General features: G+C 32.4%; 1 pseudogene; it reads left to right on the top strand.

Moving 5' to 3' along the window:
• The window catches only part of LOC100449936 (ETS-related transcription factor Elf-2-like), a 52,644-nt pseudogene extending 31,918 nt beyond the window's left edge, over window positions 1-20,726 (top strand).
• Window positions 20,727-26,953: the final 6,227 nt, after the last annotated feature.

The raw sequence follows: 26,953 nt of genomic DNA, 5'->3' as shown, positions 1-26,953 counted from the left end.
CATCTACTCAACTTGATGCTTACAGGATTCATCCATCAATACATACATATACCAACAGTATGCTTCTCTTTCATTGCTGTATGGTATCACTTTGTAGTATATACACTACACTTTATCAACTCTCCTGATGAGTAGACATTTGGATTGCTTCTAGTTTTGCATATTGGTTTTGCTAAACCATGTTTGGTTATTAACATTAGACTGTGTTGCCAAATCACTTTTAGAAGTGATTGTACCTACACTTTTAGCTGCTGCCTCTGTGGTGGCAGTCACTCTCAAGTACCAGCAGCACCTCTACTTCTGTGAGCCAAAGAAAAAAGACATGGGAAGCAAGTGGGTTATTCATACCATGGGCCAAGCCAACTGCCTGCAAAGCAGTTAGCTACAAAAGTTCTTTGCAAGAGTTTTTCTTGTGAACCCTGAAAATCTGCGACAGGTCTCAGTTAATTTAGAAAGTTTATTTTGCTAAGGTTGAGAACGCATGCCTATAACAAAGCCTCAGGAGGTTCTGATGACATGTGCCCAAAGTTGTGAGAGCACAGTTTGGTTTTATACATTCTAGGGAGACATAAGACATCAATCAACATATGCAAAATGAACATTGATTCAGTCTGGAAAGGCAGTACAACTTGAAGTAAAGTCAGGAAGACTCGAAGTGGGGAAGCGGCTTCCAGGTTATAGATAGATAAGAGACAAATGGTTGCTTTCTTTGGAGTTTCTGATTAGCCTCTCCAAAGTAGGCAGTCAGATATGCATTTATCTCAGTGAGCAGAGGGGTGACTTTGAATAGAATGGGAGGCAGGTTGGCCCTAAGCAGCTCCCAGCTTGACTTTTCCATTTAGCTTAGTGATTTGGTGCCCCCAAGATTTATTTTCCTTTCACGGTCTGCTATTAGAAACATGAAGAAACCTTAGTACAATGACATAATTATTATATCAGGAGTCATCAAACTTTTCCTAAACTTCTGATTTTTATAAACTCTCTAGCCTCTGATATAAAAAATTGTACAGGTCTTCAAAAGATAACTGTGCTTCCTCAATACAGCTACTTGCAATGTGCAGGAACAAGTGAAGCCTAACAGTCTCATCTGTTCAAAAATATTCACCTGACTTCTATCCACGCAAAATATATAATAATGTCCCCTAACATTTAGAAACATTACACGTAAGTGCTGCTTATGGTTCAATTTGATGGGAAATATACATTTTGTTGTGAATTATTTATTGGTAATTATAAACACTACGTATTTTTTTACCATTGGGTTGAAACTAGAGGACAGAATCAGGTTTTTACTAGGTTTTCTTTATTATTTTTACTTGCATGAGGATATTTAATATCATTTCAGGGACATACAATCCAAGTAAAAGTGTTTCATTGAACATATGTCAGCAATTCAATATTAAAACAATTATAAATAAACCTTGAAATTTCCTGCATTTGGATGTTTATAATTGAAGTAAATTATTTTTTGATGTTAACTAGATGATGTTTGCAGCCTTTTAAAAAAAATCACATGATGGATAATATCCATTCACAGTACATGTGTAAATAAATTTTTCTACCTGCAGGAACATATTTTTAATGTTATTGGTCTTCTGCTTCTTTCTGTTATATTTGCTATTAAAATGTATTTCACTGTCTTTAAGCAAAGTGATGGTACTAATGAGACAGCCAAATGACTAGGCAGATAAAAAGGGGGTACCCAGAGAATCTCCGACCCGCCCCACAAGGGTTTACATCAGGTGCTTTTGTGCACATGAGGAAACCTGCCCAGGGCTTGTCTGGGCATGCCCACAGCAGACTGGAGCCCGACATGTGCACTGGGGAAAGTGGGTGGAGCCACAGGGAATTTCACGCCTTGGAGTTCCGGGGAGTCTGATCGCTTTAGTTCCTTTGTGGTGGCTTGGGATTCAGTCTGTGAGGTCGAGGACCTGTTAGCAGGACTACCATGTCATTTTGCTGAGACTTTTTCTTTTTTCTTTTTCACCAAGTAAAACCCTGCTCTACTCATCCTTCAATGTGTGTGCCTAAATTTTCCTGATCATGTGACAAGAACCTGGGTTATAGCTGAACTAAGGAACAAAATTCTGCAATACTAATTTATATCTCCACTGGCAGTTTGTGATTGTTAGTATTTACAGCCTCGCATATGTTGGTTCTGGTTTCTTTGTTGTTTTTAGTTTCTTAGTATTTTGTTTTTGTAATTTTGGCCATTTTCGTGGGTAGATAATGGTATCTCATAATTTTTGTTTTCATTTCCCTGATAACTGATAATGCCGACTATCTATTCCTTTGTTTGGCTCTTTTTTTTTTTTTTTTTTTTTTTTTTTGGTGGGGGTGTGGACAATTTCTCACTCTGTTGCCCAGGCTGGAGTGCAGTGGCACCATTATGGCTCACTGCAACCTCTGCCTCCGAGGTTCAAGCTATTCTCCTGCCACAGCCTCCCAAGTAGCTGGGATTACAGGCACAAGCCGCCACCACACCTACTAATTTTTGTATTTTCTGTAGAGACAGGGTTTTGTCATGTTAATCAGGCTATTCTCAAACTCCTTACCTCAAGTGAACCACCTGCCTTGGCCTCTCAAAGTGCTTGGATTACAGGAGTGAGTCACCGTACCCAGCGAGCTCTTTTTTGAAATACCTGTTTAAGTCTTTAGCCCATTTTTTTCCCACCAGATGTTCTCTCTATACTTTTTTACTGCTCTAAGAGTTATTTATATATTCTGGATAAGAGTGGTCTGTTTAATATGTACTGTAAACATATTCAATTTCCTGGCTTGACTTTTTAGTTTCTTATTATTTACTTTTGATGAAGACACATTTTTCATTTTAGACTAATTTATCAAATTTATTATTAGTACTTTTTGTGTCTTGTTTAAGAAATTCTTGGCTTCCTTGTTTTATTATTTATCTTCTAAAAGCTTTATTGTTTAATTATATAATTCATCAAACATTATTTTCAGTGTATCTGTAAGTGATCATCTTTTTTCCATATGTATATCTAATTTAACAAACAGCATTGATTGGGCAAACCATCCTTTACTCAGTGCGTTTTGGTAATGTAATTCAGGAGGCCTTATGAGTTTGTGTCTGCTTCTGTACTCTATTTTCATCCATTGCCATATTTGTCTCCAAATCATTATTATAATTTCATAATCCTGTTCATGATCTTTTTTTAATTGACACATAATAATTGGATATATTTATAGGGTATAGTAAGATATTTCAATACATACATATATTGTGTAATGATCAAATCAGGGTATTTAGCATTTCTATTATGTCAAACATTCATCTTTAATTTATGATGAGAGCATTCTATTTTGAAGTATATCAAATAATATTGTTAACTATAATCACTTTTCTGCACAACAGAACACCAGCACATAGTCCTCCTATATAATTGTCACCCTGTCCTCATTAACCAATCACATTCCTCCTCACTTCTCCTTGCCCCAGCCTCTTGTAAGCATTATTCTACTCTCTTCTATGATATCAACATTTTTACGTTTTGGTTTGAGTGATACCATGCAGTATTTGTCATTCTGTGACTGGCTCACTTCACTTAACAAATGCCTTCCGTGTTCATCCGTGTTGCTGCAAATGAAAAGATTCCATTCCTTTTCTACAGCTGAATAATATTTTATTGTGCATATAAAACCCTCATTGATTAATGGACACTGTATGTTGGTTCCATATCTTAACTATGTGAACAGTGCTGCCATAAACTTGGGACTGCAGATATGGCTTTGATAAACTGCTTTTATTTCCTTTGGGTATATACCCAGGAGTGGGATTGCTGAATCATATAGTAGTTCTATTTTTTAATTTTTTGAGTATCTCCACACTGTTTTTATTGTTGCAATACCAATCTGCATTCTCCTTTCTCCTCATCCTAACAGCATTTATCTTTTGTGGTTTTGATAATAACCAGCGTTCTCTAGAGAGATATAACTAACAGGATAGATGTATATATAAAGGGGAGTTATTTAGGATTATTGATTCACACTATCACAAAGTGAAGTCCCACAATAGACCATCTGCAAAGTGAGGAGCAAGGAAGCCAGTCAGTCACAAAACCTCAAAAGTAGGGAAGCCAACAGTGCAGCCTTCACTCTGTGGTTGAAGATGCAAATGCCCCTGGCAAACCACTGGTGTAAGTCCAAGAGTCCACAAGCTGAAGAACTTGGAGTATGATGTTCAAGGGCAGGAAGCATCCAGCATGGGAGAAAGATAAAAGCTGGAAGATTTAGCCAGTCTAGTCCTTCTGTATTCCCCTGCCTGCTTTTATCCTAGTTGCACTGGCAGCTGATTAGATGGTGCCCACTCAGATTGAGGGTTGGTCTGCCTCTCCCAATCCACTGACTGCAATGTTAATTTCCTTTGATAACACCCTAAGGAACAATACTCAGGGACATACTCAGGACGTACTCAGGAATAGTACTTTGTGTCCATCAATCCAATCAAGTTGACACTCAATATTAATCATCACACCATTCTAACTGGGTGAGATGATATCATCATTTTGATTTACATCTTCCTAATGATCAATGATGTCAAACATTTTTTAAATATACTTAGTAACCATTTGTATGTATACTTTTGAGAAATTTCTATTCAGATTTTATTAGATTTTATTTATTTATTTATTTTGGAGACAGAGTCTCCCGCTATTTCCCAGGCTGGAGTGCAGTGGTGCAATCTCAGCTCACTGTAACCTCCGCCTCCTGGGTTCAAGCGATTCTCCTGCCTCAGCCTCCTGAGTAGCTGGGACTATAGGTGCGTGCCACCACACCCGGCTAGTTTTTTTTGTATTTCTAGTAGATACATGGTTGCACCATATTGGCCAGACTGGTCTTGAACTCCTGACCTTGTGATCCACCCGCCTCAGCCTCCTTATTTTATTTTTAAATCAGATTACTTGTTTTTTTTGCTATTGAGTTTTTTGAGTTTGTTATATATTCTGGATATTTAACCCTTGTCAGATGTATAGTTTGCAAACATTTTCTTCTATTCTTTAAGTGTTCTCTTCCTTCTGTTGATTATTTTCTTTGCTGTGCAGAGGCATTTTAGTTTGATAACATTTCATTTGTCTATATGCTTTTGTTGACTGTGCTTTTGAGTTCTTGTCCAAAAAATTCTTGCCCAGATCAATGTCATGAAGCATTTCCCCTGTGTTTCCTTCCAGTAGTTTTATAGTTTCAGGTTTTATCTTTAAGTCTTCATGTTGAGTTGTATTATTTTATACGGTGAGAGATAGGGGTCTAGTCTCATTCTTCTACATGAGTTAAAAATCCTGTTTTCCCAGCACCATTTGTGGAAGAGACTGTCATATCCCCAGTATGTATACTTGGTGCTTTTGTCAAAAATCATTTGGCTATAAGTTCATAAGTTTATTTCTGGGTTCTGTATTCTCTTCTATTGATCTATGTGTCCATTTTTATGCCAGTATCAATCTGTTTTGTTTACTATTGCTTTGTAGTATATTTTGATGTAAAATAGTGTGATGCCTTTAACTTTGTTCCTTTTGCTCAATATTTCTTTCACTTTTGGTGTCTTTTGTGGTTCCATACAAATTTTAGGTTTTTTTTTTCTATTTTAGTGAAGCATGTCATTGGTATTCTGATAAGGTAAATTGTGTAAATTGTGTTGAGTAGTATGGGATATTTTAACATCAATTCTTCCAATCTATGAACATGGGATGTCTTGCTATTTATTTGTTTGTCTTAAGTTTGTTTAGTTAATGTTTTATAATTTTTCTTGTAGAGCTTTTTCAACTCCTAAGTTAAAACTATTCCTAGATCTTTTACTTTTTTCTAGATATTTCAAATGGGATTGTTCCTTGATTTATTTTTCACATAGTTTATTATTGGAATATAGCAATGCTACTAATTTTAGCACCTTGATTTTGTATCCTGCCATTTTACTGAATTTGTTTATTATTTTAACAGTGTTTTGGGGTGTGCGTGAAGTTGTTAGGGTTATATATATATATACACGTATATATATATATATGTGTGTATATATATATATATATATAAAATCAGGTCTTTTGCAAACAGAGACAATCTGCCTTTCTTCCTTCCAGTTTGGATGCCCTTTATTTTTTTTTCTTGTGTTATGCTCTGGCCAGGACGTTCTAGCACTAGGTTGAATAAAAGTCGTGAAAGTGGGACACTTTCTATTAGCTTATTTATAAATTATTTCATTATATTTATGGGTACTTAAGTGACTAAAGTTGACCTCCTCAATTATTAGTTAGTATTATTATTATTTTAATAAATTTCATTTATATTCTTCCTACTTTCTGTGTCATTACAGCTATCTATTTTAAATCCACATATTATATTTAATATTCTTTAGACATTACCATTTTTTAAATACTAAGTATTTATTTAGATAATTTAGATTTAGATTAATCTACACGTTTATACTATGTTTATACTTTTTTATGCTTTTTATTCTTTTTTATGCTTTTTATTCCTCCCCACATTACCATTCTTCCATATGAAATTTTCTTTTTCGTAAAGAATTCCCTATAGTAATTATTTTAGGATAGATGTAATAGAGATAAATTCCCTAATATTTTATTTGTCTGAAAATATTATTTCATTTTCAGTTATTAAAGACATTATGTTTTGTATAGACTTAGTTTTGTTTTTCAGTATAGATTTTATTTTGAAAATTATTTTTTATTAGGAATTTAAAAGTATCATTTTATTGTTTTTTTGGAGACATCTTTCAGTTGAAGAAACAGTTGTTAGATTTTCCAGGTTAATAAGTATGTTTTTAATTAGATGGCTTTAATATTTTTACTTTTTCTTTTGTTTTCACAGTATAACAAGGTTTCCTTGGTATGGTATTCTTTATCTGTTTATTTATTTATGTATTTATTTAATTTTATTTTTGAGACAGGGTCTCACTCTCTCGCCCAGGCTGGAGTGCAGTGGTGCAATCGTGGCTCAGTTCTACCTCTGTCTCCTGGGTACAAGTGAATCTAGTGCCTCAGCCTCCCAAATAGCTGGGATTACAGGCACCTGCCACAATGCCCAGCTAATTATTTGTATTTTTAGTAGAGACAGAGTTTCATCATGTTGGCTAGGCTGGTGTCAAACTCCTGGCCTCAGGTTATCTGCCTGCTTCAGCCTCCCAAAGGGCTGAAATTACAGGCCTGAGCCACCACGCCAGGTGGTATTCTTCATTTATATTCTTACAAATTGTAAAGCTTATTGAATCTGTGATTCTGTGTCTTTTGTCACTTTAAGAACATTTTTAGTCATTTCTTTAACTATTGCCTTTTCCTTATTTTTTTTCTCCTCTTCTGAGGACTACTATTACATATACACTAGAATTTTTCATCATGTTCCATTTATCTCTTTTGCTTTTCTTCTGTATTTTCTGTTTTGTTCTATGTCTGCACTTCAGTTATATATTTATATTAGTATTCATTATGGCTAACTGTCTCTTATATAACTAATGATCTGTTAATTTCATCTGTTGCATTATTTAGGGTTATTTAATTCTTCATTTCTATACTGTAATTTTCAGTTCTCTGAAATCTTCACTTTCAAAGAATTTTCTTTTTGTCTCACAGGTTGATAGAGTAAGTACAGGTTAACCTTTTTCTAAAAATGAGACAACCGAGAATTTTGCTCCACTCTTTAGGAGACCTAGATTATTTCCAGTATGCCTTGTTTCCTAGAATGTAACCTTCACTTGTCTTAAGTAAAAGTCTATGGTGTTATCAGAGCCTGTTCTATTCAGTTGAGGTGTATGACAAATGTCTCAAAAGAAAATTGTAGGAAGATGAAATTTTTTTCTCAGTTTTCTTTTTTTTCCAGCACATTAACTCCTCAATTTTGCTGTCCTTGTTATTCCTGAATGTGAAAAATATAAGCCATACATGGGAAAGAAAACCAGTGCAGACTTGTTTTGTTTTGTTGTTCTAAGAAAACCATCTGGACAGAGAATGGGAAGATTGAAGCTGAAGTGTAAACATTGAATTGTAGTGAAATTATGTAAAAGTAAACAGCAAATCTCATAGAAAGTTATTAAAATAAAAATAAAAGAAGTTGAGAGACACCCGTGTGTGAAGGTTTTGGAGAGAACCCATGAAAGTGTCTCATGAGAGAGACAGTTGACTTTAAACATCTGTCAGTACTAGACGTGATGACCATGTTATGATAGGACCAGTCAAGAAAGAAAAGGGTAGAGACTTTTTTTCTCTTCTCTACCATACCATTCATACATAATTCCTTGTAAAGAATGCCGGCTTAAAATATTTGATAAGCCTGGAAAGCATAAAGCTCTCTAAGGTAGGTAAAAATTTCTTTTTACTGTTCTCCTCTATCAATTTTATCCTTATGAATAAGCTAAACTATCAGGGGACTGATTAAGTTTCAGTGGTATTATATTTTAGATAGGTTTGATAAAACTTTTTAATACAATGGAAGATAATTTTGAGATAATGCTTTTCAGTTCTCTTGCAGTGATAGAATTTCTTTAGCTATTTCTTATGTTAAATATCAAATAAATTATTTTATTATTTATTCATTTATTTATCTTTTTGAGGCAGAGTCTCTCTCTGTCACCTAGGCTGGTGTGGAGTGGCGTGATCTCCGCTCACTTGCAACCTGTCCCTCCCGGGTTCAACTGATTCTCCTGCCTCAGCCTCCCGAGTAGCTGGGATTGCAGGCATCCGCCACTACGCCAGGCTAATTTTTTTTGTATTTTTAGTAGAGACGGGGTTTCACCATGTTGGTCAGGCTACTCTTGAACTCCTGACCTCAAATGATCCACCCACCTCCCAAAGTGCTGGGATTACAGGTGTGAGCCACTGTGCCCTGCCAGAAATGATTTTAAAATTTAGAAAGAATAAAACAAATACAAATACATATATAAAAGCAATTTCGAGTTTGTTATATTCCAATATGTGTGATTTTAAAGTTAATAAGTGAACTTTATTAGTCTGCAGTTTTCATTATCATATTACCTTTGTGAAGGAGGCTTGATATCTTTTAACCTATATTCTGATTCTGTATTTTGTACCCTACTTATTCAAGCTGTTTTGAACTGTATACAGTGCAGAATGTTTGCTAACTTAAAGCAAACTGGGGTGCTGATTTTATAAGGGCAATTCAATGTACAAATCATCTTTTCCTCAAATTAGTATTCCTATCACACTAAGGCAAAACTCATGTTTGATAAACTTAATAAATTCAACTTTACACATACAGGTAAATTATAAATTAAAAATAACAAATACGAATTGTTTAAGCATTTTTCTCTTCAGCTATATTGGCAGAATAATAACATTACAATTAAAAGCATTCATAGATTCTGAATATACTGACTATATAAAAAGCGTTTTTGGTGGCTGATTCAGCTTTTAATAATGAAATGACACTTTAAAAGTGAGAAAATTGTTTTAGATTAATAAGTATACTTCTTGAACTTGAACTTCTATTACAACTTTAAGTTTCATCAAACTTGGTAACTTTTACAATTTGAATGTTTCTTATATTTTATATGTCTGCATTTCCTAGGTTCTGGAAAATAAGTGAAATCATTAGAAAGGTGTTCTAAGCATGTTTCTAGCCTGAAGGGGAGCAGCAATCATCAGCAATCTAATAATAAAACTAGTATTCAAGAGGTGAGTTTTCTAGGAAAATTTTGCAGACCTAAGATGTTTGGAGAGTTTTAATAAGCAGTCAAACTTTTGGGTACTTATAAAACTCTCTGCATATTAAGAGTTTTTCATCACTATCAATATCTCATTGTCACCCCTTGATCCTGTGTAAAAAAGACATCTGTGTGGACTTGGAGCAAAATTTTCCAAACTGTGTTCCACAGTAATTCTATAGTATATTTATAGATCACTATCTCTTACACATACACACATGAGTGTAGACATATACTTTTGTAACTTACTGGATTTAATTTTCTTTTCTTGGCTGTAGTTTTTACTCAGAATTTATTATACTTTAAATGATTAGTGATTCTCCAACTAAGTGATATATATGTACATTTTCAAAAAGTATTTGGGTACAGCACCCTTCTCCCAGAATGTCTTAAAATAACTGGTATTTAGTAGGGCCTATTTTGGGAAATGTTCTCTTAAGAGTATGGTGTTAACATGGCTGAGGTGATGGGTTGCATTTCTGTATCAATCATGTAATATCTTGCCTCACAGAAGAAAGCCACATTTCTTTCCCTTGGAATAATGTAACATGTTTGGATGTGTTTAATCTAGAACCCCAATCTACTGCTTGGGGTCAATGCCACTTGATTTATAATATTAATGGCTAACATATCGTATGCTCCTAGAGAGGCTTACAAAATTTTTTACTTATATTAATGTATTTAATTCCTGCAGTAAGATTGTGAGAAAAGTAATGTTGTTACATTGCTGAGCTAGGAATCAATTCAAACTGTGTGACCCCGCCACCCAAATTTCATGTTGTTTACCAATATTCTATACTGCCATTTGCCTTTCAGTGTATCATATTTGATAGTTTAGAGGTAAAATATCATACAAATACTAATGGCCACAAGAATGTTTATATACAGTGTCAACCTTTATGACTACATTACTTAAGGAAAGAAACTAAATAATCAGAAGGATTTCTCAATTATAAATCCAAGAAAGAAGTGAGGATACCAACATATTAAAACTGAGACGGTAGGTTTATCGCTTTAATACTATTTATGAAAACACATTTTTAAAAGAAATCTTTTGAAAATGAGCATATTGTTAGAATGTACATTATTATTTATAAATTTTTTCTTAAAATGTCACCTCACATTTAACTCCTTCAAGATTAACTGATAAGCAGAGCCACAGATGCTACCTGTTCATGATTGTCTAATGATTTCACAAACATATGTTCTATCTTTCTCTTTGGATCCTGAGCTATTTGGGGGCATGCTGATCTTTTCTTACAATTATTTTGTTTTTTTGTCAGCCAATATGTTTAATGAAATACCAAATACTTAGTTGTTAATAAACACTTCTCTAAACCATTAATGTATGTAATTATGGCCAGAGGCAAAAATTAATATTTGAAAAAAACACCTGATATGACATATATGGAAGTGGCTCAGTGCATGTTAGTGTTTGAAAATAATTTTTAAACTACAATAATTTATAAAAATATATTTATCTTTGGATTGTGAAACAATCTTTTTACGTGCAAGTCATATAATTGGTGAGATTTTCTGGAAAAAATCCAAAGTACTCTGAATTTTAAGTTAAAGATAAATAAAGGAACTTAATGAAAAGTAATTATAGTTGAAAGTATAGCTGAAAAGCAATTATAGTTCTCAAGACAACTGATGAATCAAACTTAGAATTTTAAAATTGAAAACAGCAAATAGAAAATTTTTTAAAAGGAAAGCTTGTTAGAGTGTCAGAAAATTCCTACTGTGTTTACTAAGGATTTTGTATTAGAATCATTAGGTTAACAGAACTACACTTACAGTACTTTCTCATCATATGGTTTACCATTTGCCTACTTTAAATTTGAAGAGTTTATCCTATGCCTGATTAAAACTTATAAAACAAAGCAGGGCACAGTGGTGCATTCCTATAATCCCAGCTACTGGAGACTGAGCCCAGGGGATCACTTGAGCCCAGGAGTTCAAGACCAACACGGGCAACATAGCAAGACCCTGTCTCTTAAAAAAATGAAAATAAATATATTAAATAAGTAAAGTACATTTCCTAAGATAAGCTCTATTTTTCTGCACCTGCAGAATCAAGGCAGAATACAAAATAAAGTTAACAGAATGGTTGGTATTAAAAAAACTTCTGTTTAAATGCCCTTTCATATGCTTTGGTTTTTTAAATAGTTTAAAGTAACAATTTGAGAATTTAAAATCAATCTAAACAACTTATTATTTAAATGTTATTTCTTTTGTCTTACTGAATTAGAGCACCACTACATAACTTTGTACAGACATAATCATTTTAAGGCTATATGGTTCTGTATGAACCATGGTTAGGGAAAAATCAGTCAATTTCTCCTAATATCCTTAGGAATGTTGGCAATAATAAGAATTTTATATTCTCTTATTCTAATTGCAGAAAATAAAAACAGTAATGGTTTCTGTATACTAATTGATATTGTGTCAAGATAATTTTATTACTCATTAAACCAAATTAATAATCTAGTGTTTTATTCTACTCCTGAATATTAACTAAATTGGAATCTTATTGTGATAGGATAGTTTTCCTTTGGAAATTCGTAAACTCATTGAAGGCAATTTCAAAGGAAGAATTAAGAATATAACCTTGATTTCTACTTGGGCAGAAGAAGTTGGCAGCAGTTATGGTGGTACTGAAATTCTCCAGATGTTTTTAATGAGAGCTATTAATTCTCTATTCTCTAATGACATTAATTGTTCAATACAGAACACAAAAGATATGCCCTCTGAGAAAGAAGATGCAAAGTCTGCTGTATGAGAACAGATTTCTTTCTGTAACTTAAAAACTTAGAACTATTGGGATATAGGTATCTTTGGAAACAATTGGGTGTGTTCTAAAAAAAAAGTAGCAAGTTGTATGGCTCACATTTAGATAATAAGAAAAGTTATTCTTTTCCATATTTCTCATAAAACATGTTGTACATTGAATTGTTCTTAACCTGTAAGTAGTAACAAATACATTTTATAACATCTGTGTAGAAAAAAAGAAGTGTCTGAGGTGTTTTGGAGGCTTCTAAATTGTTTCTATTTGTATTGTAAGATCAATATTCATAACTGCCTAGTGACAACATTTTTAGACAAAACCTTTCAATTTCATATCATTCTTTAATCCAGTTAAGTATATATTTATTTCTCCTGAATGTACTTGCTACAGAACAACTTCCCTTGTAGGAGACATCTCTTGAGATACAGATATCTCAAGAAGTTATTTTTAAGCATGCATATACAGAAAAGAAAATAAATTATTATTTATTAACCTCTAAGTAGTGCTGCACATATAAAATGCAATTTTATTTCATTTACTAAATAACATTTTTAGTTTTTAAAAAAATTTTTTGTAGGGAAATTCCAGCATTATTATATATTTTGTCTCTACAATGAGTAATTGGTGGGGATGATATTTGAACTCTGGTTTTTAATAGGAGATCCTATGCCTTTTCTTCTACAGAATTCTGCTTTCCTTTCCACAATTTATGCTAATTAGGAAATCCACAATTTTATGCTAATTAGGAAATCCATAAATTAACAATTACATTTACTAGTGAATCATATTTGCTTACTGATAAAATATATATTCAGTGTCTATTATGTGTAAAGTCCTGTATTACAGGACAGGAAAAATAAAATAAACCAGGGCACTGTGATATACAGGCATTTTGGGGGGGTGGTCAATAAATGATTTTCTTTTATAATTTGTTTTTTAATTTATGTATAATAGATGTACATAGTTTTCGGGTACATGTGATAATTTCATATAATCAGATAATTTGTAAAGGTCAAATTATTGTACTTGGGATATCAATCACTCAAATATTTGTCCATTCTTTCTGTTAGAAACATTCTAATTATTCTCTTCTAGCTGTTTGAAATGTACAATGTAGTAAATGTAGTCATTCTAATGATATAACACTTCATCTTATTCATCTTATTTCTTCTATCGAACCATGCATTTGTACCTGTTAAGGAACTTCTCTTCATCCCTCCTACCACTTTTTCTTCCCAGCCTCTGGTAACCACCAATCTATCTTCAATCTAACCACCAATCGATCTTCATGAAATCCACTTTTTTAGTCCTGATATAGAAAGTGAGAACATGCAATATTTGTCTTTCTGTGCTTGGCTTATTTCACTTAGCATAATGACCTCCAGTTCTGTTTATGTTGAAGCAAATGACAAGGTTTTATTCTTTTTTTTAATGGCTGAATAACATCCATTGTTTTTTTAAATGGCTGAATAACATTTATTGTGTACCATATTTTCTTTACCTATTTATTCATTGAGGGACACATAGTTTGATTTTATATTTTAGCTATTGTGAATAGTGCTGTAATAAATGTGGGAGTACAGATGTCTTCTTGATGTACCAATTTTTTTTCTTTCGGGCACATACCTAACAGTGGGATTGTTGAATCATATGGTTGTTCTATTTTTATTTTTTTGAGGAACCTCCATGCTGTTCTGCACAGGGACTGTACTAATGTACGTTCCCACCAACAGTGTATGAGGGCTCCCCTTTTTGCATATTCTCACTTGCATCTGTTTTTGCCTGTAAATCATCTCACTCAAAAGGAACAATTTTTGATCATGAATAACTCTCTGGAGTGCTGACCTTGTACTAAAATCTGAACAACAAAAGGAAAAATCTGAGGAAAAGATTTTAGGTGGGGGGAACAGAAAATAAAAGACCCTGAGGCTAGAACTAGCTTAGCTCATAGACAAGTAAAAGGGAGGCTGGTACGATTAGAGCACATCAAGCAATTGGATGAGTGGTTAGAAGTGTGAAAGGAGAATCGGCAGAAGCAAATAATGTAAGGCTATTGTAGGTCACTCTATGGAGATGGAATTTTGTAGGTGAAAAGCAATTTAAATAGTGTGATTTGTAGTTTTAAGATATGTGGAGAATAGATTGCAGATATCAAGAATGGAATAAGTGATTCCAGCCAGGAGATTGTATCTTTCCCCATAATCCAGGTGAGATACAAAATTTATTGCAATTTTAAATCACATTTGAAACTATAATTCTGGAACAAATGTTTTCCATGTAGGTATTCTCTCTCTCTTTAATGTCTTAGATTAACGCAATGTTAAGTATAGCTACATAGAGTTTCATCTCTAGTCAGTGTAATAAGGGGTAATCATATAACCATTTCATAAGCTTCAAAAATATTATTAATAAATGTTTTCTGAGACCCTCAAGAAAAGTTTTACACTATAAAACAATTCTTGAAATGTAAAAACTCTCTTTTAGTACAATAATTACTTAAAATTTTTCATCTGAAAATATCTTTTTGAAAAAATAGCTCCTTAAATGGTTTTGGTTTATCAGTTCAGGCCGCGAACCAAGTAAGAACTCAAGAATCTAAGACACTTAAAAACCATAAAGAGAAGCAGAAGAAGAGAAAATCCAAAGATAAGTTTATAGGTGCTACCATTTTACTTCATAGAGATAGAACCTTTCAATATCCGATGTAGTGGCTTTTGTGTTAGGAGCATGATAAACACTTAACCAATATAGTCCTTCCTTGAAGAAAATGTATTTGATTTAGAAAAATAATATTGTAGTTTTTATTTATTTATTTTTATATATTTTTATTATACTTTAAAGTTCTAGGGTACATGTGCACAACGTGCGTGTTTGTTACATATGTATACATGTGCCATGTTGGTGTGCTGCACCCATTAACTCGTCATTTACATTAGGTGTATCTCCTAATGCTATCCCTCCCCACTCCCCCGACCCCACAACAGGCCCTGGTGTGTGATGTACCCCTTCCTGTGTCCAGGTGTTCTCACTCATAGGTGGGAATTGAACAATGTAGTTTTTATTTATTAACAGAATGGTGAGAAACAGAATTTAGGGATTTGCATAAGATGATATACATTATATGATTATTTGGTTGTGTATTTTACAGCTTATTTTTATATTTATAGTCATATACTATACATAGATATGTTTTTAACAGAATTCTGTTTTGAGAAACCATATTTTGCTATAGGATGAAAATCTGTAGATACATAATAGATATAGTTATATACAATAAATTTTCATCAGGAGGCAGAAATCCTTGTTTCTAATGGAATCAGCAGTTTTTTTCTAACTACTTAGATATACGCTATGCTTATAGTCTCTCTTAAAAATTGTCATCTCATTAAATGAGGGCAGAACTAGTGGTCTCAGTGTAGACACTTCAAATTATTCTAATTTTATTCTGTGATTATTTTATGAGCATCAACTAGGAAAAATAAATATCAGGGTAGAAAATGTATGTGTTGAAATTTAATTACTTATTAAGAAATATTTTAATGTTTGTTTTTTAGAATGTGGAATGCCTTACAAGCAAAATAACAATTCAGTACAGTATGTATAAGTATGTTGTTCTTTATCTTGGACCTAGTTCACTCCCTATCAATAAACTCAGTACTATTCTCCTATTTACAGCTAAAATTCTTAAAAGAGTAGCCAGGCAGCTGCCATGTTTCTCATCTCATTCTCCATAAAACTCAGCCAAAGCTTTTGGCTCTATCTCTTCTCCACTCCATTTAAACTGCTCTTGTCAAAATAACCAATGACATCACTTTTGCTACATCTAATGGTTAATAGTCAGATTTCATTTTATTTAAATCATTTTGAACATTTGCCATAGTAAACCTCTCCCTCCTCCTTAAAGCACGTGCGTCACCTGGTTTCCAAGATACTGTACTCCCCTGGTTTCCCTAATTCTCGCAAAATGTCCCTCCCTCACTTTCATTTGCTGGTTTCCCCTATTTCCCAGTTCTCTTGAGGCCTTAGTTACTGCCTTTCTTTCCATTTCTGGCCATACATATTCACTTAAAGAACTCTTCTATTATCATGACTTGAAATTACGTTTATAAATTGACAATAATTTATTTCTTCAGCCTATACTTCTCCTCTAAATTCTAACTAATTGATAAATCAATATCTTCCTTTGTATATAGACTAGAAATCACAACTTGGTACAACCAAAACTGAGCTTCTCATCTCCAATCACAAAACAAACAAACAAACAAACAAAATACATTTTTTCTGTCACAGTCCTATCTTAGTTAATGGTTATTCTATCCTTGCATTTGCTGAAGTCAAACACTTAGAGTCATATTAGCCATGAAGATCTTAGTCATAAAGATATAGGTAGGTTAAGAAGGAATAAGCAATCTCACTTGTTAAATTAAAATTTTTAAATTGATATGCTTATGTCCGTTGAAAGTGACACATATTGATGATTAATATGGAGAATCACTGTTAAATCCAGTTTTTTTTTCTCTTTAACCAGTCACAACTCACAGCAGAGCAACTGGTCTTGTGAAAGTACGCTTATGGGAATGACAAAAGGTATTTAAGCGGTGCTGGCAGGCAAATAACATTCACTTTTGTCTTCTTCAAAATTAAGAAAGTTAAGCTGTATTTTAAAAATTTATGTTCAATTTTTTGTCAGTAACCAGTTATAACAGTTTATCTGTGAATGAATATTTAAATTTAAATTAACTTTTGAAAAAACAAATGGATGAAACAATAGAGATCTTATGTATTTATCTCTTGTTGAAGGACATACTTTAATGCAATCAAATTTATAAAATATTTTAAATAAAATACCCACAAATAAATTGTTACTTGTTTCATTGGTAATTGTTATTAAATTATAGAAAATATTAAAAAAATCTATAGGCACTCTATTTTTCTAAGCTTATTTTTGTTTTCTTTCAATCTAACATGATATTTCTTCCTTGCATGGCAGTATTAAAATCATTAAAAGGCCGGGTGCGGTGGCTCACGCTTGTAATCCCAGTATTTCGGGAGGCCAAGGTGGCCGGATCATTTGAGGTCAGGAGTTCCTGACCAGCCTGGTCAATATGGTGAATCTCTGTCTCTACTAAAAATACACACAAAAAATTAGCTGGACATGGTGGCGGGCTCCTGTAGTCCCAGGTTACTTGGGAGGCTGAGGCAGGAGAATCACTTGAACCAGGGAGCTTAGAGGAGCAAATGTTTAATACTTTATATTTAAATATTAGTGAGCTCTTTTTGGCTTCTCATAAACAGTATTTTGGGTTACTAAGACTAAAGAACCATATGCAATTTTAAGATAATAGTGAAAGATTGCATCTGAAAGATTGCATCAAAGATGTTCACTTAGAAATATTTGGTAAAACAGTGGCAAATAAGATAATTCAAGTATCACTTTCTAGCGAAATCATAGCTTGAACTATTCAGTATGTACTGGGTCATAACACTGGAAGATCATCTCACAAAATAAACAGAACTATAAAGTGTTTGTTATTGCAACTTTAATGAATCTACTGATATTGGTGATAATGTAATTATTTTATAATATAAGAAATTTGAATATGATATAATATAAAAGAATAATTATTTTAGCATCAATTGTTAATATTGTTAACTTTGAAGAGTACCAACTATGAAATATTACACAATATCCATTTCTCTATAAACCTAACCAAACATCAATTCCCTTTTTTATTCATTTCAAAGTTTTAGCTACCAGTACACTTTACTTCTAAATATGTCATCATACATCAATATAACTGGGAGTTCAATATTGTTTACATATTTATAAGATAAATTTTACATAAAGTAAAATGTACCTTTTAATATATTTAATTTTTATTTTATTTTAGATTCAGGGGATACATGAGCAAGTTTGTAATATGGATATATTACATAGTGGTGGGGTTTGGACATCTAGTGTACCCATCACACAAATAGTGATTATTGTACCCAATTGATAATTTCTAAACCCTCATCCCCACTCTAACCTCTCTTGTTTTCGGAGTCCCCAGTGTCTATTGTTTCCATGTTTATGTCTATGTCTACTCATTGTTTTGCTCTCACTTATAAGTAAGAATATGTGGTATTCGATTTTCTGTTTCTGAGTTATTGTGCTTAATGACCTCCAGATCCATCCATGTTGCTGCAAATAATATGGTTTCATTCTTTTTAATGGCAGCATAGTATCTCATGGTGTATATGAACCATGTTTTTATTAACCAATCAATCTTCGATGGACAGTTAGGTTGATTCCATGGCTTTGCTACTGTGAATAGTGGTGTGGTAAACATGAGGGCAGGTGTCTTTTTTATACAATAATTTCTTTTCCTTTGAGTAGATACCAATCTGTGCAATTAAATGCACCAATTTTAAATTTACTGTTTAATGAGTTTTCACAAATGCTTGTAGTGTAATCCAAAACCATACCAAAAAATAAAACATTATTATTACTTTATAAAGTCCCTGGATGTTCCTTTTCTTTTAATTACTGTCCCACCCATCAGAATGAAGTTTTCCTACAAAAGGCTAGTTATATCTGTTCTAGAGCTTTACATAACTAAAAGAACGTGTATATTTTGTATAAAATTTTCATTCAAAATATAAATTTTTCAAATTAACCCATTTTACATATAAATACTAATAATTCCTTTCTTTTAATTACTGAGTAACACTTCATTGTATAAATATATCCAAATAAGATTAAACAAAGAAAACCACAGCTATGTAAAACATGGTAAAACTGTGAAAACCAAAGGCAAAGAGAAACTCTGGAAGTCAGTCACAAATAGAAAACACATTGCCTCCTGGAAAGTAATAATAAGGCAGATAGATGAGTTTTCAACAGAAAGTATATAACCAGAATACAATAAAATGTCATATTTAAAGTGCTGATATATGTTATTTAAAAATAAGAAAAGAAAAAGTAAAGAAACCACCAACCTTAAATTCTATACTTATTGAAAAATATCCCTCAGATATGTCTTATAAATATGGCAAAATAAAGGTTCTTTTTCAGAAAAAAAAAAACAGTATGTTGAGAGACTTTATTCACAGCAGGTAGGTAAGTATCAATTAATGTAGTTCTTCAGGATAAATTAAAAGAATCTCAAATAGATGAAAATTATCCCAGATAGAAGCATGGATATTCTGGAAAACAATAAAAATCATGAGGAATATATTAAGTGGAATACCTGGACTATTAAATACTTATTTATTTATTTTATTTATTTGTTTATTTTAAGACAAAGTTTCACTCTGTTGCCCAGGCTGGAGTGCAGTGGTGCAATCTTGGCTCACTGCATTCTCCACTTCCTGGGTTCAAGTGATTCTCCGGAATAGCTGGGATTAGAGGCACCTGCCACCAAGCTGGGCTAATTTTTGTATTTTTAGTAGAGACTGGATGCTTCATCCAGGTCTCCTACTACCACTGCTTCTGTGTCAGCAACAGCAGCTCCAAGGACAGTTCGTGTGACAGTACAGATACCTGTTGTAATGACATCATTGAGTCAGAAAATTTCAACTGTGGCAGTTCAGTCAGTTAATGCAGGTGCACCATTAATAACCAGCACTAGTCCAACAACAGCGACCTCTCCAAAGGTAGTCATTCAGACAATCCCTACTGTGATGCCAGCTCCTACTGAAAATGGAGACAAAATCACCATGCAGCCTGCCAAAATTGTCACCATCCCAGCTACACAGCTTGCACAGTGTCAACTGCAGACAAAGTCAAATTTGACTGGATCAGGAAGCATTAACATTGTTGGAACCCCACTGGCTGTGAGAGCACTTACTCCTGTTTCAATAGCCCATGGTACACCTGTAATGAGACTATCAATGCCTACTCAGTAGGCATCTGGCCAGACTCCTCCTCGAGTTATCAGTGCAGTCATAAAGGGGCCAGAGGTTAAATCGGAAGCAGTGGCCAAAAAGCAAGAACATGATGTGAAAACTTTGCAGCTAGTAGAAGAAAAACTGGCAGATGGAAATAAGACAGTGACCCAAGTAGTGGCTGTCAGTGCGCCTTCAGCTATTGCCCTTCCTGTAACTATGAAAACAGAAGGACTAGTGACATGTGAAAAATAAAATAGCAGCTCCACCATGGACTTCAGGCTGTTAGTGGCAGTACTGACATAAACATTTGCAAGAGAAGTCATCAAGAAAAGTCAAACAAGACTTTAAAACATTTTTAATGCATATACGAAAACAATCAAACTTACTGGAAACAAATTACCTATCCCACGTTTCAGTGGGAAATGAACTACATATTGAGATGCTGACAGAAAACTGCCTCTTACAGTAGGAAACAACTGAACCCATCAATAAGAAAAAGGATTGAAAGGGACCAAGCAGCTCACTACAATATCAAGTTACACTAAGACTTGGAACACTAACATTCTGTAAGAGGTTATATAGTTTTCAGTGGGAGGGGTTGGGATGGGTAATCTCATTGTTACATATAGCAATTTTTGATGCATTTTTTATGCATACCAGCAATTATTACTGTGTTTGCACAGTTCTCACTTAACTGGTGCTATGTGAAGACTCTGCTAATATAGGTATTTTAGAATGTGAATTGAAGAATGGATCCCAAAAACTTCAGAAAGAGGATAGCAAAAAAAGATTTAGTGTGATTTTTTAAAAAAAATAGATATATATGCATATAAAATATATATATGCATGTATGTGCATATATATACCTATATATGTGTGTATACATACACACATATATATATATATCATATAGCTTAAGCTGATTTAAAGCAAAGGCCTTAGACTAATTTTCGGTTTTCTTTCTTGAAATAAGCTAATGGCTTGTTTGAGTAAAGCTATTTTATTAAAAGAAAAATTTTAAAAATCTTGTACCTAGAACAATATTGTTATGGAATTTACATGTATCATTTTATATGGTAGTTTAAGTCTGTCAGTTTCTTAATTGGACAAATTAACAGTTGGCTCTGGCCTTTTGCTATAACATGCCTGTGTCACTCAGCCCTGGCACTTGTGCGGACGTATCATTTTCAGTTTTGCTGTCACTTGGAAGTTCAGGCTTAGCATGCATTTTTGTCAGGTAGCTCTAATACCTGGAGTTTTCTTTCTTTCTTTGTTTTTTTGTTTTGTTTTGTTTTGTTTTGTTTTTTTTAGTTGAAGTTTATGAGGGAAATACCAGTGTTCAGATTTGAACTATAATAGTTTGTATATTCAACATTTGAAGTATATTCTATTTTGTTGTACTCTTGTTTCAAAGTGTATTCAAGTAGGTTTTCTGAAATATAGAAATGAAATTAAAAAAAAAAAAGACACTGCCAGATTGGGAGAAAAACACCAAAGAACAAACCTCAATTGTTTGCTTTTAAAAAGAGATCCACTGAAAAAATAATGTTATGGATAGGCTGAAAGTAAAATAAATAGAAAAATTGTTATTAAAATAATAATTAAGAAAGATAAATTTGGTTATAGTAACATCAAAGCAGAATTAATGCAAGAAATATTACTAAAGATGAAAGAGATATTTTACAATGATAAAATATTTGGTCAATCCGAAATGCCTAATAATCTTAAAATATATAAAGCAAAAATACATAAAAATAAAAGAGAAATATGCAAATTATCTTAACATTTAAAGATTTTAACATGATAATCATAAATTAATGGAGCAGCAAACATATGTTCATTTAAAATATAGAAAACTATACAATAGTATTTATCAATTTGATGTAGACCTAATCTACAAAATATATTATCCTCAAGTTCATACGGGTCATTTGTCATCTCTCACAAAACCTTCTTTATACACAAAATTTATATACACTGAAAGTTTGTGTATTTAGGTATATATACATATATGTGTATATATATCGTTTACAAATTATAAAGAAAGGAAAAACTGACGAAAAATAAGCAAAATAATTAAAAAGCCACTTCACAAAAGATGATATGTAAGTGGCCAATAAGCTTATAAAATATAAGTTTAATAGAATTTTTTTCAGGGAAATGCAAATGAAAATTACAATGAAATAACAGTATACTCTTGCTAAGAGTGACAACTCCAAGTGATGGTGAAGATACTAAGCAATTAAAACACTCATACATGGGAGGTAAATTTTTACAACCATTCTGAAAGAACATCTTTTTGTCAGACTCTACTAAAATTTAACATCTTTATATTCCTGTGATTCAAGAACCTCGCTCTTATGAATATACTTAGGAGAACTGCACATACATATTCATTTCAACTTCATTTGTAGTTGCCCAAAACTGGAAACAACCAGAGCTTATTAATAGAAGAATGGATAACTAAATTGTGGCATACAAAAACAATTGATTAGGTCACAACGATAAAAAACAATCTACTGATGTACTCAAGAATGTGGATGAACCTCACAGATGGTATATTGGGAGACAGAATGCAGATGCACATAAGCCCATAGAATGTTATTCTGTAAATATGCTGAAATTCAATTTAACAACAAGCAGAATTCATGGTGATACAAGTTAAAATAGAGGGTATGTGTTTACGGGAAGCAACACAAGGGACCTTTCTGGGATGTTAGAAGCGTTATATATTGATGTTGGGAGTTTTACATGTGTGGTGTTTACTAAACAATATTGACATTATTTCATGTTTCTATATTTATGCTAACCATCAATAAGAATTTAAATAATATATATTTACATATCAATCACCATTTATATCTCCATCATTGTTCTCTTTATCTTCTTTGTCTCTATCTCAGTATTATTTATTAAGATGGAAAAGTTCATGTTCAATGGACAGAAGATTGTATTTTCAATTTAGGGAAGACATTGTAATCTTCCATGTAACTATTTTTCTTCATTTTAGTAGTTTTTGTATATTGTTTATATATTATATATTAAATTTCAACATGTATCTAATCTTATAATTTAAGGTTTATCACTCATTAATTTTAATAAATTATATCTCAGTCATTACATAATTTCTCTTGTTATACTTGCTTTTTTAGTACATTTATCCTTACTCTAACACATGTGATATTAACTTATCATTCTTGTTTTGTATTTATTTGCCATGGATACCTTTGTCTAAATACTGATTTTCAATCATTTTGACCTTTTGCATTAGTGTGATTTTACTAAAAATGCATACATCACTGTTTGTTTTTCTTAACTCAATCTGAAAATTTCCTTGGTCTCATTTACTCTCCTTTACTAATCTCAATTAATCTGAAGACTTCTATACTTGATTTGAATTCTTTTGACTCACTTTAGTTATTATCCATGTTGACTGCCCCATTTTTTTTTTAAATTTTACTTTCCCCACTTATTTTTGCAAGCTTAAACAAGCTGCTATTCAATCTATCTCCTTCTGCCTGCTGACGTGGAAGTTCCTCTGTATTTTCTGTTCCATGGATGGTTACATTTTTCCTGACCTACAAATAAATATGACTCTAATCATATTTGAAAATAACAGCAGTTTTTTCTCCACCGATACTTTTTCCTATATGATGAGACTTGCTCTATTGTGTTGGCATTGAGTTGGAACTAAGCCCTCACTTGCACCCTCTCAATCTCACCACCTCTTTGCTTCAGGTGCAAGAAGTCTTTTGATAGAAGGAATGATGGAGAAGACATTTGCATTCAGGTCACATCTTCCTAATACATGTTGCAGGGTAGTTTTCAGTTTGAATTTGAAAATTTGATTATATTATCTCTCAAACTTAGACTTCCCATTTTGTATTATTTCCCATGGTGTATTGAGGGAGAGGGAAAAGAGCAAGTGGGGAGACTTCATTATTACTTTCTGGAGATGCAGGGAGCACAAAGTAAAAAAAACTGTATAATTAGTTGCAATTTAAAAAATGCCAATATTTGTGAAACAAAATGAAATTTGGGTAGAAAGAGCAGTTAAAATCAGTATACAGTAGTCCCACCAGTCTGCAGTTTCACTTTCTGTGTTTCAAAAAAAGGTGGCTACAGAACAATAAGATATTTTGAGAAAGAGAGGTGCCACATTCACATAATTTTTATTAGAGTATGTTGTTATAATTGTTCTATTTTATTATTGGTTATTGTTAATATCTTATTGTGCCTAATTTCTAAATTAAAATTTATTATAGGTACATGTGTTTAGGAAACATTGTACAGTATATATTGAGTTTGTACTAACTCTGATTTCAGGCATCCACTGTGGATCTTAGAATGTATCCCTTGTGGATGAGCAGGGACTACTGTATTTTGCAGTTCTTTGACAACTGTATATTAGTATTGGTCTAAAAAAGCATCTAATCATGTTCTTACATAAAGATGGTAAGCTCTGAGATAAGGGTGATAAATTGTTTTTGACAATAAAATATGTTAAAGTCTATGAAAGAACATTTTTAATTGCAAATTGACAAAATAGAATCATTACATGTTATCTTTAAAGACATGATAATTATATGTAAGTTTTAGAATTTTATGGAATGATTTACATGGTTTCTAATGTTCTTATCTTGGGATATAAATAAATTTCAAAAACTTATGTTTTGTTCATAATATTTTGAATATTTATTTCTTAACGAATTACCTTGCATTTACCCGCATTTAACTTGTATTCTGCCTTTTTGACTATGCTTTCTTTTTTTTACCTGCTTGTTATTTTATTCTCTTTTTGTAATCTTAGAAAGTTTAGAATCATTTGCTATTTTGACAATTTCATTCTTAATATAATTTCCTGTTTCTTTTCCTTTTTCTCATTCTTCTTCTCCTCCTCCTTCTTTTTTTTTTTTTTTTCCTTTGAAGATCTGATATTGGTAAAAGTATGCTGAAAGTAAACTTACGTGATAACCCAGCTTCACACAATAGGAGTGGAAGTGTGACCAGGTTGATTTGCCAGAATATGGTACGTACTTGCTATGAATGAGAAATTGGGAAATGGACTTTTGATCTAGCCAGGGTCAGTGCAAATACCATTTTGCTATGTGCTAGGATGTTTGCCAGTTATTTAAAAGTATCTGAACAGAACCACAGGCTAGGAATATTAAAAATCCCTCTGAATTTTACGGGAATCTTGCCCCTATCAATTGGTAATATCAGCAGCTGTAGGACAGATTGACTTGACCAAATAACTATCAACACTGCTACAGCTTTGTCTTATGCTTCCTCTGGCCATCTATGTGAAGAAACCTGTAACCTTTGCTTGTGTCTAATGGCATCTTTCCATCACACACATCCATTGCTTATTATAATTATCATTTTATCAACAACATAGAAAGAGCAGAGTTCTGGAAGAGCAATATCTTAGGTCGATCTTTTCTCTGATCTAAGACTTGGCACAGTGAAACTTTCTCTTCGGCTGTTTTTGGAACTATGATGTTTTTGCTTGAGCTGTTTTAATATGAATCTTATCTGTCTTAGTAGTACTATTAGGTTTCTTAAGAGGATGTGCATATCAACTGTAGTCTTTTGAAGATTTTTGTTCAATAACTTAAATTTATTGAATGCTTATTTATACATATTATTATTTACTTGAAATAATCACATCATGCTCCTTAATAAGTTGAAGAATAATTTTATTTTTCTCTGGAGTTTTGTCAGTTTTTTCCCCAACATGTTTTCTTTAAAAAAAGTGTGTTCCAAAATAATTTATATAAATTTTGAATTTGTGTTTTGGAAATTTCAATTGAAACTCCAACAAATCTTATATTCCATGTAGTATTTCTGAGGTAAAAATGTTGGTAAATTTTTTCAAAAATTTTTTCAAAAACTTACTAATTGTTCTAGTCAGATAGTTTTCTCTTTTTAAAGTTTGTTTTGCAATAGAGATTTCTTACCAAAAATGATATTGACAGTTCAGAAAGCTAATATTTTCAACCAATTATTTCTGAGTTTTGTTTTCTTTTATTATCTAGATTATATTAATTCTCCAGTTGTGTGTATTTTGATCTATGAGTTATATTTGATTAAAACTTAGGCTTCATATGTCGTGTTGATGTTGTCTTCCCTATTAATAAAATTGAATGAAATGTTATAAGTTCTCTCAGGTACAAGTCAGTTTTAATGTGTTATATTCTGAAAGTGTTAGGGATTATATTTTAAGTAATTTTTTTCAGAAAGTTTTAAAATTTATGGGATGTGTATTAAAGTCTAAAATTTTGCTGTAAACATTTAAGGATAATTAATTTTTAAGAATTTCTCAATCATTGTCATGGCAGTTTTTTTCTCATTCAAGACTACTTTATTCATAAAAAGCACATTCATATTATATTTTTCATTCTAATAAATAATTTGAAAAACTTATCTCTAAAACTTTTCTTTAGTTTGTTTTCCTAAATACATACTTTTACATTTGATCAGTTAAGCCAAACAGCAGCTAGTGGGGAGAGTATGAGGTGATAATCTACCTAATGAGGGGCTTTTCCTTTTGTAGTAAATGTGAATAATTAGCTGGTAATATAAGTTACGTTGTTTCTCTGTCTGGTATG

The sequence above is a fragment of the Pongo abelii genome, chromosome 11 (genome assembly GCF_028885655.2).
Source record: "Pongo abelii isolate AG06213 chromosome 11, NHGRI_mPonAbe1-v2.0_pri, whole genome shotgun sequence".
NCBI lineage: Eukaryota > Metazoa > Chordata > Mammalia > Primates > Hominidae > Pongo > Pongo abelii.
Note: the sequence above shows the minus strand (reverse complement) of the source record. Positions and strands in the feature narration are given on the sequence as shown.